At 51.2% G+C, this 7,734-nt stretch overlaps 1 pseudogene; it reads right to left on the bottom strand.

Moving 5' to 3' along the window:
- Positions 1-4,304: 4,304 nt before the first annotated feature.
- On the bottom strand, positions 4,305-5,614 carry LOC123843656 (BTB/POZ domain-containing protein 2-like; annotated as a pseudogene).
- Between the last annotated feature and the right edge of the window lie 2,120 nt (positions 5,615-7,734).

The following is a 7,734-nucleotide window of genomic DNA, read 5'->3' as shown; positions in this document are numbered from 1 at the left end:
TTGTCGTGACGGATAGGGGAAATTGGCACCATCAACCCATGGCAGAGAGGTCCTGGGAGCTCAGTACATATTTGCTGAATAAATGCCTGACGTATGGGGCCCTGAGCTTTGAGGGGAGGCGCAAGTCATATCGAGGATGCCGTGTGGCAGTTCTTAACAGGTTAGGAGTGAACAGCAGGATGCAATTTCCTTAAAAAAAGAGAGAGAGAAAGGAAGGAAGGAAGGAAGGAAGAAAGAATTAAGAAAGAAAGAAAGAGAGGGGCGCCTGGGTGGCTCAGTCGTTGGGCATCTGCCTTCGGCTCGGGTCATGATCCCAGGGTCCTGGGATCGAGCCCCGCATCAGGCTCCTGCTCAGCGGGAAGCCTGCTTCTCCCTCTCCCACTCCCCCTGCTTGTGTTCCCTCTCTCGCTGTGTCTCTCTGTCAAATAAATAAAATCTTTAAAAAAATAAAAATAAAAAAAGAAGAAAGAAAGAAAGAAAGAAAGAAAGAAAGAAAGAAAGAAAGAAAGAAAGAAAGAAAGAAAGAAAAAGCAAGCCCTACCAGTCATCTTGGGAGAGAAAGAAAGAAAGAAAGAAAGAAAGAAAGAAAGAAAGAAAGAAAGAAAGAAAGAAAGAAAGAAAGAAAGAAGAAAGAAAGAAAGAAAGAAAAAGCAAGCCCTACCAGTCATCTTGGGAGAGAAAGAAAGAAAGAAAGAAAGAAAGAAAGAAAGAAAGAAAGAAAGAAAGAAGAAAGAAAGAAAGAAAGAAAGAAAGAAAGAAAGAAAGAAAGAAAGAAAGAAAGAAAGAGCAAGACCTACCAGTCATCTTGGGGGGGAGAGAGAGAGAGAGAGAGAGAGAGAGAGAGAGAGAAAGAAAGAAAGAAAGAAAGAAAGAAAGAAAGAAAGAAAGAAAGAAAAAGCAAGCCCTACCAGTCATCTTGGGAGAGAAAGAAAGAAAGAAAGAAAGAAAGAAAGAAAGAAAGAAAGAAAGAAAGAAAGAAAGAAAGAAAGAAAGAAAGAAGAAAGAAAGAAAGAAAGAAAGAAAGAAAGAAAGAAAGAAAGAAAGAAAGAAAGAGCAAGACCTACCAGTCATCTTGGGGGGGAGAGAGAGAGAGAGAGAGAGAGAGAGAGAGAGAGAGAGAAAGAAAGAAAGAAAGAAAGAAAGAAAGAAAGAAAGAAAGAAAGAAAGAAAGAAAGAAAGAAAGAAAGAAAGAAAGAAAGAAAGAAAGAAAAAGAAAGAAAGAGCAAGCCCTACCAGTCATCTTGGGAGTCTGGAAAGCTGCAGCTAAGTCACGTTTGTTTCCCATCGTAATGTCTGCGAGATGGCCTCTCGGATCCTCTCTGGCATCACCCCGTCCTGCCCTCTCTGCTTGCCCACCTTCTTCCGAGCACTGCCCGGTGCTCCTGGCCCTCTACGTCCCCGACTCTGGCCGGGAACCCGTGGTCCTCGGCGGGGCAGCCGAAGCTGGAGCCGAGGCTGTGCAGTGGGAGCCCGCGCTGAAACTACACGGCCCTTATGTTTCATCCCCATCCACCAGCGAGCCCTCGCTGATGAATCACCAATTTCTCCCGCCAGCCCTCCCCTCCTCTCTGCGCTGACCCTGCTGGTATATGAGAACTCTCGGGGATTTTTTTTTTTTTTTTTTTTTTGCCTCTCCACTCTCCCTGCACCTCCTTCTCTCCCAGAGCCACTGTTAATGAATCAAATTGCCCTTCGACTTGAATTACCGAGAAAGCAGGCTCACCCACTACTCAAGGTAGATGGGATGGCTGCCCCAGATCCACACTGGCCTCGTCACGATGACTCAGAGTGCATGTTTATTTTTGAATCTCGCATCCTTTATCTGAGAAAATGGACTACCGATGGGAAACAATTACCTCCCACTTACCCCACAGGGCTGATGGCACGTGCCACGCCGACGCGGCACAGCGCATTAATGTCATCAGCAACGATCACAGCTGTAATGAGTCCACATCGTGGGGACTGAAAAGCAGAGAGAGGGAAGAGCAACAGGGGGGCACTTCAGCCAGATGTGGCCGCAGCCACCCAAACGGCTTGTTCCGCTTGTGCTTACGGGGGCAGAGAGCGACGGGAAGCTACAAGGGGGCCGGCGCGAAGCAGCCCGAGCTTTGGCCCCTGCCCGTGAGCAGGGAGCCACCCTCCAGCGAGCGCCCGGCGGCTCACTCTTTACCTGGGCCCACTGAGCCACTTCCCTCTGCTCCGACCGAACAGTGCCGAGTGTGCCCCAGCATCTGCGTCTCTGACCACTCAGTGCCTCTGCTAACTCTGCCCAGAAGGAAACGCAGAACACAGCCGTAGGAAGGTCTATAAAGCTAGGAGTCAGGTTCAGAGATAATAATACATAATGGATGCGAGAAAGACCTGCAGCGACACTTCACGATTTGCTGAATTTGGGACACTGGGATATCAGAGACTATAAAGACAGAACGACAGGTCCGTTTCTTAGCTATAGAAAGAACAGGGATGAGGACCAATGATCGGACCAATGATCTCTTCACTTCAGAAAGGTTGGGGCAGAGAGGGAAAAATCACCCCACTGCAGAGTCTCCTGCACTCCTGCCCAGCTTGCACCACAAGCATAATTTCACCCCACCTCCCAACTCCCACCACCACCTTTTGCTCTGGGTTTCTGCAAAGCCCAGATCAGCTCACAGATGCCCTCAGATTCTTGCCTCTCCCTTCCAGCTGGCCCATGAAATGGGTTCTCCAGTAACACCATAAATGTGGAGGATTTTAGCACATGTTCTGGGTCCTACATTTTCGGGGGACAGGTTTATCTTACGAGTTGTAACCAAGTGAGAGGGTTTCTGCTCGCACCTGTCTGCTCGCAACGGATGAGCTCTTGGAGATGCACAGCCAGATCGACAGAATTCGGTGACTCGGAAAAAGTTGCACCATTTTGAGGAGTATCGATGTTTACGGTGATCACTTAACAGTAAAGTCAAAGAATGCCAAAGCTGGAGGTAAATAAAGAGAAGAGGTTTTGAACAATCCCCTCACTTGGCAGAGAAGGAAACTGAGGTGCAGAGGGGGTAAATGACTTGCTCAAGATCACACAGATTAAGACTGCCTGGCCCCACATGATAATCTAGGCCTCTGGACTCTTAGACCAAAACATTTGCTACTTTACTACACACTTTTCCCCACTACCGTCTGTCTGTATTCCATGTCAAAACATAGATTCTTGTTAACTGTTTGGTGTAAACAAGGATGATGCTTATTGATATAAAGCATAAGCTGTTCTTGGGGTTATCTTTGTTTTCTGTTTGTTCATTTGCAGGTATATTTCTTTTATTTTAAAAAAAATTGAGGGTATGGTGTGAGGAGGGCACATCTCTCGTGGCTTTGGGGAGGACAGGTTCCAGAAGAAATCACTGGGGCAGAAACACAGGGTTTGGGAGTGGGGAGGTACTTGGAAGTTCGGGGAGGGGCCGGGCACTCCAGCACCTCTGAGCACAGCTCACTCCGAGGCCAGGTGGGGCAGGGCTATAGTCTGTACAGGAGGGCCAGCCAGGGACATGGCCACCAAGGCTGGCTCACAGCATTGCCCCTCCCAGGAAGATAGGGTCTGAGGTCCATGCACTCAGCTTCAGGGACTGGTAAGGGCTCGTTCAGAGAGGCTGGACAGGTATGGCCCTTCACTAGGCCACTGGGTGGGCCTGGGCATGGCAGGAAGGCAGCCTTCAGGACTTCAAGGGGGCTCGGGATGCCCCCCTACGAGTCCTACTTTCCAGAGCTCAGGTCAGTGTGCTGGGAGCCCGGCTCAGGATGGCCTAAACATCCCCAGTGAACTGACTGGAACAAAAGAACACAAGACTCCAACCGAATGCACTAGAAGCGCCCCCTCCATACTCCTACCAGACAAATGGAAATCCGAGACGTTGGGCCACGTGCAGTTAAACAAAACAAACACGAGACAAAAACCTATTCAAATCCGACGGTCAGGCACTTGGTCAGGTGACCGTGAGATGCAGGAACAGTGGGCAGGACACCACACCCAGGGACCCGGTGAACCCTCAGCTCAGGGAGGGACCAAGCCAGCCCTGTACCCCAAGTCCCGAGGAATTGCCTCACACGGCCCTCGCCCCGCACCCAGCCGCCTCCTGGCTCCTCTAAACAGGAAGCCGTGCTCACCACCAGGGAATGTGGAGACCCTCTCCTGAGGGTCTGAAACGTAGCAGGGGGCAGAGAGACAGCATCGGGGGCCACCAGGCTTTGGCACGAAATGTGGAGTGGCCTATCTGCATCAGGTGACTTCAGGGTCCTGGCCATCCTCCCTGGACAAGGCTGGGGGCCTGGAGGGCCTAAGTGTAGAAGATGACCTCCGAGATGAGCCTGTCCTCCATGGACCTGCCTTGTTGCTCCTGGCCACAGAGCGGAAGGTAAAGCACGTCTTAGCGCTCCGTCGTGGGTGACTCCTGGGTCACCTTTGGCAGGCCTTTGGTGCCTAATGAGTGAGTCCAGGCCCTTCAGCATGGCACACGCTGTGTGGTTCCAGAAGGTGCTGGTGGAACCCTCACAGCTGAAACCGCTGTCGTTCTGGCCCGTGGTCTGTCCATGTGGATGATCTGGATGTTCACATGGTAATCAGTGGGCCCGTGGATGGAGCCACAGAGCCCAAAGCCAACCACGAAAATGCTCTCGTTGATGGAGAGTACCCCCAGCGGCTCTCCCCCTGCTGGAGGCTGTTCATGCTGCTGCACCCCTTCCTGCAGAGGCAGGAGAGCCCCTGGTGGATGATAGTCCTTATGTGGCTGAGGGCGGCCGGTCAAGTGCGGGAAGAGGCTGCCCGCCTCGCGGTCCACGAGGATGCCCTTCTGCGCGGGCTCTGCAGCAGACTCCTCGAGGGTCATCAGGGGGAAGCGGATGAGGGCGAGCGCCTCGCCCAGAACCTTGCACTTGTTCTCAGGCCTCACCTGCGGCTGCTGTCGCCGACCCTCAGCCTCGGACCAGTGGCCTAGGATGCTGAACAAGCGTACCTCCGAATGCCCAGGGTGTTCGGCCCCAGCCCGGCCACCAGCGATGTGTGTGAAGCCCTCGGCAGAGAGGCTAGACAGGTATGGCCCTTCTAGCTGTGTTTTTGCCGGCGTTCTCCAGGCAAGGGCCGGCCGGCTGCCGTTCCTGGAAGAGTCTGGCCCGCGTCGGCTGTAGGAACGCGTCGTGGGCCTCGAGCGCCAGCACTGCATGCTTCTCCGCGGTGTGCCCGTGGCCTTGACCTCAGGGGAGCAGAGAAACTGGAGCAGGGCCAGGAAGAAGGCCGGCTCCGCCTCCGGCAGCTCGATCTGGGCGCACGCGGTGCCGTGCCCCTGAACATGGCACGGAAGGCGGCCCCTTGTCGGCCTGCAGGTGCACAGCCCAGAGCGCCTCGTCGTTGAAGAGGAAGGCCAAGCGCTCCTCGGAGTGCGCTCGGGGGCCTGCCAGTGGCAGTCGGGCCACACAGCAACCCCGCCACCCTGGTCCTCGGCCGCCCCCCCCCCCTTCCGGCTGGGATGCCCTGCACACGGGGCGGCGACCGTGTTGGCGTTGGGTCCCGGGCGCTCCCACCCACCTTGTTGGGGCGGGACCTCTGGGCCAGGCCTAAGCGCTTCCTATCGCAGTTCATCTTCCCTTCCATGTTTTTAGTCGCTGTGAACGCTGGTGAACTCCTCAACCCCGCTTGGTCTGGCTTCTGTCTCAACCACTCCATCGAAACTGCTCTTTGCAACTACCTATTTGTTGTTCCACACAAACGCCCCTTAGCCGACCGCACCTCCCTAAACACCTTGGCCGCATTGCTGCTGCTGACCCCCCCTTCTTGCCAGGAAGCCCGGCCTCAGTGCTGCTCAAAAAGCATGCTGTGTGGACCCACACCAGTAGGCAAACTGTTGCTGGTCTGCCACGAGGTTAAGTGCAGAAATGAAGAATAACAAAAACTTTTGTAGCAATTTGGCAGAGCAATTTTTGCTTGCTGAAGCTAATAATAAAAAAAAAAAAATGGGGTTTGTATTTTGGATGCCTGTTAATTTTTGCTAATCCGTTTTATTGTATTTTATCACCAAAGTATTGGTCTGGGACACATGATGGTGGTGGGGGGGGGAATCCCTAGTCCTTCTCCAAAGATAATGTAAGAAATACTGCCATAAGACCTTATCTTCTCTGAATCCAACTCTCCTGGCTTCCGTCCCACTCCACTCTTCAGAAGTTTGCACGTTGCCTTCATCTCTCTCAGGCCCACAGATTTCCCCTTTCCCGATGAATGCCTGTGCATCTGTTGGATCTCCGCGGAGAGGCCGCCCCTCCAGGAACCTCTCCTCTGCTCTGCCCAGAGCCCCGTACTGTCCATAGCATCAACATAACAGTGCACAGCAGATTTGCGTCACAGCCGCCAAGCCTCATTGTTCCCTCAGCCCCTAGGCGGGTGCCTGGCACACGAGGGAGACCAGTCGACCTCCGTGGTATGAATGAGTTTCACCTGAGGCCGCCTCGGGAGCACACCATGCACCAACGTAGAAGGCACTTTCCATCCACGCATTTCCTCCACGTTTCTTTGCCTTCCCCAACTCGCGCAGTAGGCATCCCGGTTGTCAAAAAATTAGCAGTGAGTCAAAAAGTGGTACAATCCTTTCGGTGGTCCGAGACGAAGTTAGAAAACCCCAGGTTGCAAACCATCCTCTAGGTTATGTGATTTCTGGTTTCTGGGAAGGGAGAAGGAACAGCAGTGGCATTTCAGTGGGAGAACTCATCCTGACGGTCTGAGTCCCAGAATGGAAGAGATCTGCCAGCCTTTGTGGAGGAAAGTGCCTGACCTTCATATAAGCACAGATGGGGAATCAGGAGTCTGGATTGACGTCCTGGCCTGGTAGAGTGCTGCGCACCAAATGAATGCCCCAGCCTTCCCTGTCTTATGCCTCAGTATCCTGTAGAGTGAGTGAATGGCAGCCAGCATGACCCTTGGGGCTAAGCTAAGGGGGTTACTAATTAGTGATCCTATAGCACACTGAAAATAGAAATATCAAGTGTTACTATTAATAGTCATATTTCCTCTGTTCTGGTTTCCAAGGTCCCTTATGCTTTCCCTCCAGAACCTCTGGAAAGTAACAAGAAATGTGGTTTGGAGGGAAAAGAGAGCTATAACTGTAGTGTAATTCAGTATGACTGGAAAAATAGAATGCAGATGAATAGGATGCCTTTCTAGAGTGACCCTGAAGACTGAAACCCTTAGATGTTAACTGCTGTAATACATAAAACATAAACCTTTGTCATTGAAAAGAAAAAAAAAGCAGAAACAAAGGACAAGTGAAACACTGACAAAAATATTTTTTACATAGATAGCAACTGAAAGAAGAGTATCCTTAATATATAAAGTGCTCTTTCAATCAATAAGAAAATGAGGAATACCGAAATAGGAAAATGGGCAAAAGGCACAAGTAGGCAAGCCACAAAAGAAGAACTATAGATCAACTCTATATGAAGACTGAAGAGGTGCTATTTCATTTGGTATCTCTTTGATTACCAGTGAGACGGAACCTATACAATACAATTTTTCATTTATCAGCTAAGCAAAAATTAAACATATTCATCCTCCCCAGGCCAAGTGAGGGGAAATGGGCATTTACATTTGCCACTAATGGGACTGTAAATAGGTACAGCCTTTTTGAAGAGCAACTTGGCAATGCAGAACAAAAACCTTGTCCTTTGACTCATAGATTCCACCTGTAGGAGAGAATCCTAAGGCATAATCAAACAAGTAAACAA

Source organism: Mirounga angustirostris, unplaced genomic scaffold, assembly GCF_029215605.1.
Source record: "Mirounga angustirostris isolate CCGP_5_RB_7025 unplaced genomic scaffold, mMirAng1.0.hap1 SCAF_11, whole genome shotgun sequence".
NCBI lineage: Eukaryota > Metazoa > Chordata > Mammalia > Carnivora > Phocidae > Mirounga > Mirounga angustirostris.
Note: the sequence above shows the minus strand (reverse complement) of the source record. Positions and strands in the feature narration are given on the sequence as shown.